Source organism: Alosa pseudoharengus, unplaced genomic scaffold (assembly GCF_046254945.1).
Source record: "Alosa pseudoharengus isolate Yale_2024_CS ecotype anadromous, Long Island Sound unplaced genomic scaffold, YU_APseudo_1.1 YU_APseudo_1.1_scf_16, whole genome shotgun sequence".
NCBI classification, from domain to species: domain Eukaryota; kingdom Metazoa; phylum Chordata; class Actinopteri; order Clupeiformes; family Clupeidae; genus Alosa; species Alosa pseudoharengus.
Genome location: NW_027468630.1, coordinates 25,637,915 through 25,649,348, shown reverse-complemented (window position 1 = coordinate 25,649,348; position 11,434 = coordinate 25,637,915). Strand labels below are relative to the sequence as shown.

General features: G+C 39.5%; 1 long non-coding RNA gene across 2 annotated transcripts; it reads left to right on the top strand.

The window, feature by feature from the left end:
- The first annotated feature begins 1,026 nt into the window (after positions 1 to 1,026).
- LOC143126282 (uncharacterized) lies at positions 1,027 to 3,594 on the top strand. Of its 2 annotated transcripts, XR_012987442.1 has the most exons (4): positions 1,027 to 1,127; positions 2,350 to 2,443; positions 2,990 to 3,062; positions 3,577 to 3,594. It is a non-coding gene; the product is annotated as an uncharacterized LOC143126282 (long non-coding RNA). The 2 variants fall into 2 exon arrangements; XR_012987441.1 differs by lacking the exon at positions 3,577 to 3,594 and having other exon boundaries at positions 2,990 to 3,141.
- Positions 3,595 to 11,434: the final 7,840 nt, after the last annotated feature.

Here is an 11,434-nt window from a genome sequence, read left to right as displayed (position 1 = left end):
GAGACATATTTTTCAGTGTTCATTAGTGTTAATTAGTGTAACTTCGGGAGTTGTTTGAACAAACATGTACACCCACGGTGTAATTAAAACTCACAACCTAGTGTTTTAAGAGGGTGTGAATCAGTGGTGATTGCTGCTCTTTGGAACAGGGGAAGCTCTGATAGAACTGGTCAATTATTAAATTAATATTATTAAGGTGCTATATTGTTATTTGAGGGCAAACATTATCCCAAGACCCAGAATAGGCCAAACAGTAGGCTATAGAGTTGGCATGGCATCATGTAGCCTACACAGTTATATAGCGCGCTATACCTAACTTAGCCTAAATACACAACTGAAACAAAAGCAAGTCACAAACTCTGTAATTCCACATTAAGGTTTTATTTACAGTATGCTATTTACAAAGACAATAGAAACCGACTGTATTACTCCCAAATTATGAGAATTTGAGTTGCAACTTGCCTTGCCTCTCGAGTCTCGACTTCACCTGTCAACACTAACGTTAACGCATCCCTTGAACTTGAACAACTTCCTGTCAGATCGCGACATATGCTGTCAATCAAAAAGAGTCCAGCCTCTATGACGGTTCCTCCAATCATCATACAGAAGCTCGGCGTCCAGGCCATCCCACTGTCCCATTCACTCCCAGAGACGCCGGGCTTCCCTGGAAATTACGATTTTGTGGCGCTTGTCCAATAAACGTGTAGCTTTTCTGCATTGAGATCAGCCCACTCTGTAAGTGCCATTGAAAGTCCAGTGAAGCCGAGCGTCTATGGGTTTTTTGCATGGTTTTTGATGGATCGTTTCGTCACAGCAATGTATTACGGGTGCGAAATCACGATAAATGACCGACAAAACCTTATTGCAGAACAAACTAGCCATGAAGATGAACATGTTTTCAGCATGTTCTAGTTGGAATAGTAGGCTAGAAGCTAATGTAATAGTGTTATTTGATGCGATTTTCCGTGATATTTTAGGAGGCTGAGCTTCCCCTGTAGTCTTAGAGCAATCGCCTCTGGTGTGAATGTACGAACTCTGGGGTGGAGTCATTTACACTTCCGGTCCTTCAGTTGAGATTTTTGAAAAGAAGATGGACGCCATTGAAGTACAGCGTGGGATAGTAAAAGGTAAATTCATTTGTTCCCTCTACTTCTGTAAGCTAGCATGAAAACTACGACAAATACACAATTAAGTAATGTCACATCACAGGTATATGTTTTCATACCAACGTGTTTTACCTACTATGAAATATTGGTGACGTTAGCTTGGTCGCTAGCTAGTAGCAAAGTCGCTAGCACTAGCTAGCTCAGAAAATTATTGGTAAAACATCCAGCAAGCTAACATAACTTCGGTGGGTTATAACCTTATCAAATTGAAATGGTTAAGTTTATGTTAATTTGTAATACTTAAACTGTAAACTGACATTAATATAATATTGGAGTCGACAACGTCTTAAAGTCCTTTCTGAAATTCGAAAAGGCGGTTGGAATTTGAATACCCACTGAGGGAATAGCTCTAACATGCTAACGTAGCCTAGCTGATTAACATTAGTTACAGCCAGAACTCCACTGTTCATAGCGATCTAACGTTAGTGTGCTGCCAAATGCTCACCTGGCACAAATTAATCTGTTGACTGACTAATTATAACAGTCTGTCGACTCATTGACGTTTGGTTGAACTGAACACTATTGCTTGGTTATAAAAAAATTGCTGCTAGCTAACATTAGCTGAGACCACGAGGGCATTCGTTTAACTGTTAGGCATTTGTAGCAAACAGAGGTGTAAGGTAACCGTTAGCCTGGTTGGTTTGGTGCAGTCTCCATTCTCTGTATGGCACTGGTATTAGTTTCTGTTAGAGTCTGTTGGATTAATTTGGGTTAGATCAATTTCTTTGTTTCCTAACTTATTAAGGGTGTAGGTAAGCCAAAGAGTATAGAAGTTAGCTAGCTGATACTAATTTTAGATATTTGTAGAAATTGTGGTTCAATAGCTTGCAAGCACAGTGCATTAGGATATTCAGTCCATCAGGCATAACGTTACAGCTGAGCAGAGTAAGAAATGTTAATTCTCTGAAATTATGAGCAGTTTTTTTTATGGATATGGTAAAATGTAGACGAGTTTACTGCCTAATGAAATTATTTAAGTTATTACCAGTCATGTTGCTTAAAAAGTAGGGATTATATGAACATATTTTAAGACAAAAACACTTGCGGTTTAAACATTTGGTAACCTGTGGTAAATAATGTCAAAATAAAGTTTAGAAGTCCTTTGCTGGTTAGTTGATATGCTGCTGATAGTCAAATCATTGTTGTTCTTGTATTGATGTAATCATTTTCTTTGTTTTAACAGGGTCAGCAAAATGCTCATCAATGTCCAGTACCATGGAGAAAAAAGTACCTCAAACTGCAGCCTGGTTTTTCTTTTCAAAGTTTAATTCGAGAAGGTGAGGTTTTATGTGAGTTTAGCCAAAGTCCTTTTAGGCAAGTCCCTCCACTCGGCAGCCATATTGCAACGCTTTTTTCTTTTCTTTTTTCTAGCTTGTTTAGACTATGAATCAGCCTGACCTTAGGCATGTTTCTTAATGATTTCACACGCACACTTTGCATCCTGGCTGGAGTTAATGCAGATCCTTATGGTCCTTTTTTAAAAATACATTTGAAATCAATCAAAGTTCAAAATCCCTGTGCACAACCCTTTTGCAGGTGCTGATGGTGTGCAGTATAACTATTAAAAAGTCAAAAACTAGTATAAATTGCACACTGGAGGGTATATATTTTTTTAACTTTATTTGGCATGAAGGCTTTATGTTCACGTTCAAACCTGATGAAGAAAATTGTGAAACGTGTTGTTCACACCAAATAAAGTGGGTAAGGTTAAAAAAAAAATATTTTGTCACCCTTTAGTTGAATTAAGTGAAATAAAATCGGAGACCGAATTTCTTAAAGCAGCCCTTTAAGATTAAATTTTTTTTTCTTGTTCTTCAAACAAGGCACATCAATCCACTGGTGCAAAAGAAGAGAACACCTCTGCCATAGGAGATTCAGCAGAAAAAGGCCAAACAGGTGAGCATTTAAAATTAAAATATCACTAGGAGAAATCCTTGTCTGTCTCGTCTCCAAAATGCAGAAGCCTGGCTTTGTGTTCCGGTAGTGTCAAATCAGTGGGCACATTCAATCTTGCAGCTCTGCACGGATCTGGCTGAACGTAAAGTATGTTTATTAGATTCAGTCAGATCTGCTTGCAGATCCAGTGCTGCAAAATCAAAATCCCACTGATTTCATGCTATTGGAACACGAAGCCAAGCAATTTGCTTCCTTCAGATACAGGTCTTGTTATAACCTCTCTGTACACTTTCCAAGTTTACAATACTTCTGTTTGTCTGTAGAGACCCTCATCACACAACCACAGAAGTGTAATTATATTTTGAGCACTATCAGTGGTATTAAATGTTTTTTGACGTTCTAGCTGCCCCCTTAGCTTTCTTGTTTGTACTCTGGATTTACACTTTTTAGAGGGTGCATGTAAGTTTTCTCTTTACAAGTGTATCACTGTTATTGTTTCTTTTTTTACGCATAGATGGTCCAGGAGGTTCTGAAGAAGAGTTAAATGGGAGAGGAAATAATGGAGGAGTATAGTAGAGCACCTTGACACACTGTACAAGAAGGCATCTTCTGAATATCCTGGTCCATGGGTATGTTTTGTTTTGAATAAATTAATCTAATTGTATACAACAGTTAGGTCCAGTCAAACTATTAACTCTTTTCTGACTGAACGAGAGGGATTCCATGGGTGGGGTTATCTCAGGACATCCCTACTCAGACTTTTCAGTGGTAGTGCCATTTTTACATTGATCCAATGTTATCGTTCCATTCATTCAAAGTGAGAGAACTAGGCTTGGGTATCGAATATCGAGTATTGGTTGGAACCGGGACTATCTTTGCGATTTTCCCGGAATCGTTCAAAAGTTTAAATTTCGATTCCTAGTTTCGATTCCCAGTCCGCCGACCGGAAGAAGAAACGGCTGAACGCATAGTTCATAGAATTAAAATTCATGGGGAAGGTCAGACTATTTCATTCAGAAAGCAGGCTTCCCGCGGATCCTTAAATAGTCTTAAATACAACTGAATTTTCGAAAGAGAGGTATTAAATGTGCGTATGGGACCGCCAGCGAGTGCAAGAGAGCGAGTGATGTCTCAATCCAGTTTCGTGTATTTAAAACGCAATTGTATAAGTGACTAGGCTATTAGGCTACGGGAGGAAGTGTAGTGGTTGCAGAGTGAAGATGTTTTTCACGGGTGTGGTTAAAGGTGTGAAAACGGTAATAATACAGTAGGCCTATGTACAAAATAATATGCCTGACGTTTTCGTGGTGTAGCTGAGGCAAGAGAGATATACAGGTAGCCTACGTGGAATGAGGAAGCCTACGGTAGAATGAGCGGGAGAAAGAGCGATAGGTTGGCAATACGTTCGAATTTAGGCTGGACATATGGATTTTAAAAGCCGAACGCTCATTTGTTCTCCTTTTTGCAGTTGCGCTTGGCATCTAAAATCGTTGCTCGGACGCAGAATCGTTTCACAAACTATGGACGCGAAGACTGCTGGTCAAATTATGTGCAGTGCTTCGCAATCAGGAGGAAATACTGTATATGTTAAGTTGATCTGTTTGCATCTTTCCAGCGTGTGTTGCTGGCCTAGCCTAGGGAAGAAAATATCTGTCTAAGTTATAATAGCCTACCTGTAATATCTGCCAGCAGCTTGCTTGCCAGCGTTTCCCAGTAGGCTAGGCCTACTTCGCAAAAGTTGTGAACTATAACCGCATATTTTTTGAATGTCGGCGACTGGCTACATAAAAAAAAAAAAACGTGCGTTCATAATATGTGCGTGCTTGAGATGAAACCAGCAGTTTTCAGCAGGATCATGCGAGGAGGACCTGTCTCTTAATTAATTTAAATGGTCAATGGTTTTACAATGTTTCAGTCAAGCTTTGGTTGGTTTATATACAACTGGTATGCAAAATGTAAAGTAGTGGATTAACTTTAACTTGCTGTGCTGCATATTGGACAATAGATGCACATAGTAAATTATATAAAGTAGGCCTATTAAAATATGTAAATAGCTTAGTCTAACTTTGAAAAAACTATTGAAGGGAATCCAGTCCCCAGTGCACATGTATTTGGCAAGTAGCCTAGGCTACTACAGACACAGGTGAAGAACAGTCAGCCTCAGCAGTAAGCAAAACTAAATATGTACAGCCAGCTTCAAAAGCAAGCAACCCAGACCCTAAAATTGGGCATTTATAGCTTTGAAGGTAATTCAAACACAATTATTTTTCTTTCGCCAAAATATATTTGGTAACTTCTGTAGACATCCAAAATGGGGTGGGGGTTAAAATTAGTAGGGAAAAAAAACTATTGCATAAACAGTCATATATCTTTTTGCCGTGGTATAGTCTTAAGTTTCATTTAGATGTCTTGAAAAGGTCTTAAAAGTCTTTATATTTGCACTTGTAAAATTTGCAGATACCCTGAGAAAGACCGTTGGTTAGCTAGCTCATTTAAAATATCCTAAACTTTTTTTGACCCTGCCTCTTAAAAAAAATCGGAATCGAGAATCGTTAGGAACCGGAATCGAAATAAGAAATCGGAATTGGAATCGTTCAAATTCAAACGATACCCAACCCTAGAGAGAACAGTGTAACATAACATCACAATTGACTGTTTGAGAGAGAAAAATAGAGTGCATGTAATAGGGTGAATAATGTAATGTGAAATAAAATGAAAAATCATTATTATGCACATATAGCCTCACACAACCTGCCTGCAGAGTGACAAGAAAACCCTAAATTGATGTATTTTAATCCAGGTATTAGGTAGTAGAATTGCTGTGTAAAAACAATATTGAACTGGTGATTGTGTGGTTGATAAATGCTGTAAGGCAGAACCTTAGCTGTAGGGATATCTATTACCAACTACACAGTGGCTCCATTTTCAAAAAATTCCTGAAGACCCAGCTCTTTAGAGAACATCTCCTCATAGCACTACTTACAACAAGTCTTGCTGATCCTAGCACTTACCACCTGTCTTGAACTGACACTCAACTGTTTAAAAACAGCACTCACTGATGCACTTATTCTTACTGTACTCTACTTTTTTTAAATTGTCCTAAAATTGTTGAGAGAATTGCTTTAAAACTTAAACTGCTACCATGTTAGTCGCTTTGGTTAAAAATGTGTTAGCCAAATGTAATGTAATGTAATATTACTTAAGCATATTTTAGTGGCAAGAAGCGTTAAGTCTATATTTTATCCATAATCCATGTTTAATCACTCTTCCATTTTATAGCTTGTAATGTTATCTGAATATATCTAATATAATTTTCCTATTGTTTTTGGAAGGATACCAGTACGAAGTCAAGGAAAAAGATATGCACTCGGCATTGTGACTTTCCTAATCTCAGGGATCCTTACTCCACCAATGGCTAAGATTTTACTCATTTCCATTTAAGGTTATATATAATAATAATGTTCAACTATTGATCTGGATCATAGTTCTTGCCCACATTATTTTGCAGGAACACTTCTACGATGCTGGAAGAGGGACGGGCTATCTGGCATGGCGCCTAAAGCAACGAGTGTCGCATCGTTTGGTCAAGAACAGCTCGGGAGCCTTGGAATACATGAACACCATGAGCTTTTTAAGGAGGTAGACTTTCTAATGAGGAGACACAGCACTCAAAAAATCCTCCATAGAAATGCATGGGGTTAGTTTGTAACGTATGGTGTTGTCTACATATATCACACACCCCTGCGTGGCAAAACGTGGACATGTAAATACATTGAGCCAATCATGTGGTGTGTTGTGAAGACATTAATTGTGCCAATCATGAGTTGTGATCTTGCCGCTGGAGCAAGATTGGTGTTGTGAAGCCTGCCGAAAGTGCCCAAAATGCGTTGCAATATGGCTGCTGAGTGGAGGGACTTGCCTAAAAGGACTTTGGGTATACCCACATGTAACATCACTTCATGGTGCATTATCTGTCTTGCTTATGGAAAATTGGCCCATTATTGCACATCTCTAGTAATAGATTTGAAGCAAAACACAAGTTTGTGAAATTGTAAAAAATCTCTTGATTATAATGTTTTATTTCTTGTTTATTAAATGTTTACTCAGTGTTGCAGAGCATTTTCATGCATATGTGGTTATGGATTGTGAGGAACATTGTTTTATTGTTACAGTCAATGATTTGTATGAGTATAAGGGCTGAGCTACACCAGGCGCGTAACTGAAGCGTTCCGTTCGCGACGCGTAAAATCCATTTTAGATGAATGGTCTATTTTTTTCGAACGTACGCCCCACTGTCACGTCTGGTGTAGCTACTTCCATTGATTATAATGGAAGCTAATTGATGCAGCAGACGCAACGCGAACGGATGCTTCAGTTACGCGCCTGGTGTAGCTCAGCCCTAAGGCCTTTGCTCAACAAAATGCTTATGGACCAAACTTTGACATATTGTACCTCTGCACATTGATTTGAGCCATATCATGGCAAATGTTAATAAAAAAAAAAGTAATTAATTTGCTGTGGTTTGTTTAATATGTTTATTTTGATAAATATATGGCTCTAGAAACTAATTAATTACTCAAATAGAGTTAATTTTGAAACTCTGATAAGAGTTAATTATGAATCACTGATGGAGTTAATGATACACTCCAATAGAGTTAATTTTAACTCTGATAGAGTTAATTATGAAACACTCGGCTAGTGTTAATACGGCAACACTATGGCAAGTGTTATTTTAACACTGATGAGTGAGGATTATATAAACTCTGGAATAGTGTTAAAATTAACACCCGTAGAGTAAAATTAACACTGGCCGATTTACTGTGTTTGATCCTCTGAATTTTCCCCTTATAAAAGCTAATAAACTGCCCCCAAATGCACTTCGAAACATAAGAGAATGTCTCGCCACGCACTGGGACAGCCTGAAAAAGTCTCCTCTAAAAGAGTATACACTCAAAGCGTTGGACTTTGATGATGCCGCGGAGATATAGGAAGATACAGAAATAAATCTGGTGAGCAAGAAATGTGCTACCTGCAAGAATTGTGCAATCTGTTGCTATTTCCTTCTCCAGCAGTTAAACCTCTTTACCTGTGCCTACAACTATATATGGTTAGCAAATGAATTCCTACTAACACTGTCATGTACTCAAGTGGCATGCAAAAGGAGTTTTTCCACTCTTAAATTCATCAAGAATCGATTGTCACAGGATCATTTTGAGGCCTTTATGCTGATGGCGACAGACAAAGAGGTCCTATATTGAACTTGGATGCTGATGAGCAAGCTCCTTCGCACCTTGTTAACTGCATGACGTTAATTAAGACACGTTTGTGGAGCGGCTGCTCTGATGGGTTTCCCGTTTACCAACAAAACTAGGCCTACATTCGCGCGCAGCCGTGGGGCAGAAGACGCTTGGTGCCACAGTGTTATAAACTTGACTGGACTGCTGTAAGCTACAATCGGAATTTTTTATATACCCCTGGTCCCCTGTTGTCTCAATGATAATAACATTTCATTTCAGGCTATATTTCAGAGTTTGCCGTTCATTTGCATTAACATCGTATTTTGTCATTTTTGGCGAAGACATGCATTCCTTTAGGGATATTGAACATATTGAACATTCTCTAACCATCGTGATTTCGAATTGGTGCAGTTTTCAGCACATAAACTCATTTTGTTCTTTTCATGGAGAGCACTGCTCTATGCTGTTCTATGGTGCTTTCTGCCTCTTGCGCAGTGCGCACGCATGTTTTCGTGACGTTGCATAGAAATCCATGTAGCCTATTCTTTTTTCATTTTCATATTTTTAGAGTTGTGCATTGATATATCCATGTTCTTGGTTCAGTCTTTATGCATATTACAGTTAGAGTTCATCACCAATGGGGCTACAAACGTGTTATGTCCGTGCATGTGAAGTTATATCTGTGTGTTGCGGGCACATGCACGCGCGTGCATGCGCGTCCCTGTGTGGGCCGCTGGTTGGTGAAAATGCCAGGGCCGTTTTTTAATCCCAGTCCGTCACTGCAGGGTTGTACGAGGTGACCTGAGAACGGCCGCGTGGGTGCTTTTCAGCGTGTCCTCGTCCCCACCCAGCCGGACGACACCCTGGACAGCTACTTGGAAGGTGCAAGCACCGCCAATCAATGGATAGAATACTGGTGGGGGTTTCTTCGCCGGCAGTGCGCGGAGTTCTGGATCGCGTTATTTGGAGAGCTAAAGGACAATTCAGTCAGTTAGCCTATTAGCTGGTTTGATGCTCATTGAGCTCAATGCAAATCAAACCAGCTAATAGGCTAACTGAAATAACACCCATGCCAATCTCTAGGTATGGTGAAGGGTATGTGATGATGTGGGGCTATTTTAATTCCAAAGGCCAAGGTAACTTTATCAGGATGCACAGTATTCTGGATCCATGAAATAACTGGCCTTTAAAAATAAAAATCTGCCTGTCTCTATGGGAATTTAACATAGGGGTGTCAATACTTATGACCCCTGCATTTTAAGGAAGAACATTTATTTATTTATGACACATTATTCATTCACTAAGAAAATTGGTGTCCTTAAAGGTTAGATATTTCCTCATTTTTCACTTAAGGCATTAAGATCAATTTCCAAAAGATGATTTTATATTCCTCTTTTCAGTCAACTTTAGCATGGGTGCCAATACTTTTGGCCATCACTGTAAGTTTTGAATCCTTATTTACTTTATGCTTCATGTCTCTAGGTTCCAAAGCCCTCTACAAAGTGAAGAAGATACTAACAAATAAGAGGGTCCTCAGTGATGTTAAGAGGCTAAGCTCACGGTACCAGACCTCAACACTGGAAGCATTCCACAGTGTAATCTTGCGCTTCACACCCAAAAGTGTGGTCTTTCCTTTCATTGGGATGTTGTGCAGGTATGTTTTGTCAAATCTACATTAACCACCATGTGTAGTGATTTTGCAAGAAATTCCTACAGTTAAGAGAGAAAATGTAATCTTCTGCAGTGATCAATTACTATCAAATTTGATATTGTTGGTTTGGAAGTAACCAATATTGGTAGGATAGTGATTTGTCATTACAGCCTATTTTGTTTTTTTTAGACTATATCTGGCAGCAATGCACTTGAAAACGCTAGCCGCACTTAGGCAAGAACAACTTCAGGGAAACTGAGGTACAGCTTACATTTCCCAAAAGCCAAAAAGGGAGGGCACACTGTGAAGCCAGTAAAATCACCACACTGTAAGTAACTCAAACACAAACTATTTATTGCCATGCATGAAAGACAAATAAAACTGTTCGAGGAGGATATCGATTATTATGTACATATTTACATTGAACATTTTCTTCCAGGCTACGTCCACAACCTGATTGCTGGGGTGTTTGAAGAGTCCCCAACCCCCAGCCTTACATGGAAGAGCTCCAAAAAATCCCTGTTCCTGATGACCTGTCCTCAGCGTTCTACCATCCTCCACTGACAGGGGCTGTGGCTGCATACACATCTTGCTTTAGGCAAGGGCAGCCCTAAAGCCGACATATTGGCCCTCTGTATCTGGGAACTCCCTTAGGATCCGTAGGACAACACAAGCTGGAATAACAACTCGGACTTTTCTACCTAAATAACCCCAGCACCAGCTGACAAAGGATCTGTAGGCCAGTTGTCTGCATCGCCTGGCAAAAAAAGACATTTTAAATTCTGTACATAGTTTGGATATTCTCCTTTTGTGTTTACATTATTTTATTGGACTTCAAAATTACTGTATGTAAATAAAATAAGTTATTTGTTGAAAATGGACCCGTTTTTTCTATATTGGCTTTAGGAGTTTCATCAGTTTTCCCCCTTTTAGGCTAAAGATGGTTTATCTTACCTTTCATATCCTCTGTCTTGCAGGGGGCCGTAGTCGGCTCTATAAATATTTAGTGCATTTTGAAGAGAGTATATGTTAAGGCAGACTAGTTCTAATCCTGGGTGGAGGGTCATATAGGCAACAGGGGTACTGGTGTCGCCCATTCTTCTAACCACCTGAGCAGTCATACGTGAATGTAAACAATTTGAGTAACCTATATGCCAACAAACTTGTATCAACCAAAGCCATGCCATAGTTCTCCTTGCAGCACGCATGTGTGTCACACGTGAAAACAATATGAGTAACCTTTGTCAACAAACTTGCATCAACCAAAGTCATGCCAGTTATATCATTACCGGAGGAGTCTCTTTGCAGCACACATTCTCTAGCCTGGCGAGCCAGATCCACATTAAAATGTAGGGTCTGGGAACTCACCGTTCGCAGTGCTCAGTCCGAGGGGCGGGATAATCAGTTGTCTTTCAAATTCCCTCTGCACGCAATAGGACGCAATAGGATATGTTTTCAAGTAGCAGGGAATTCAAGCCAAACCG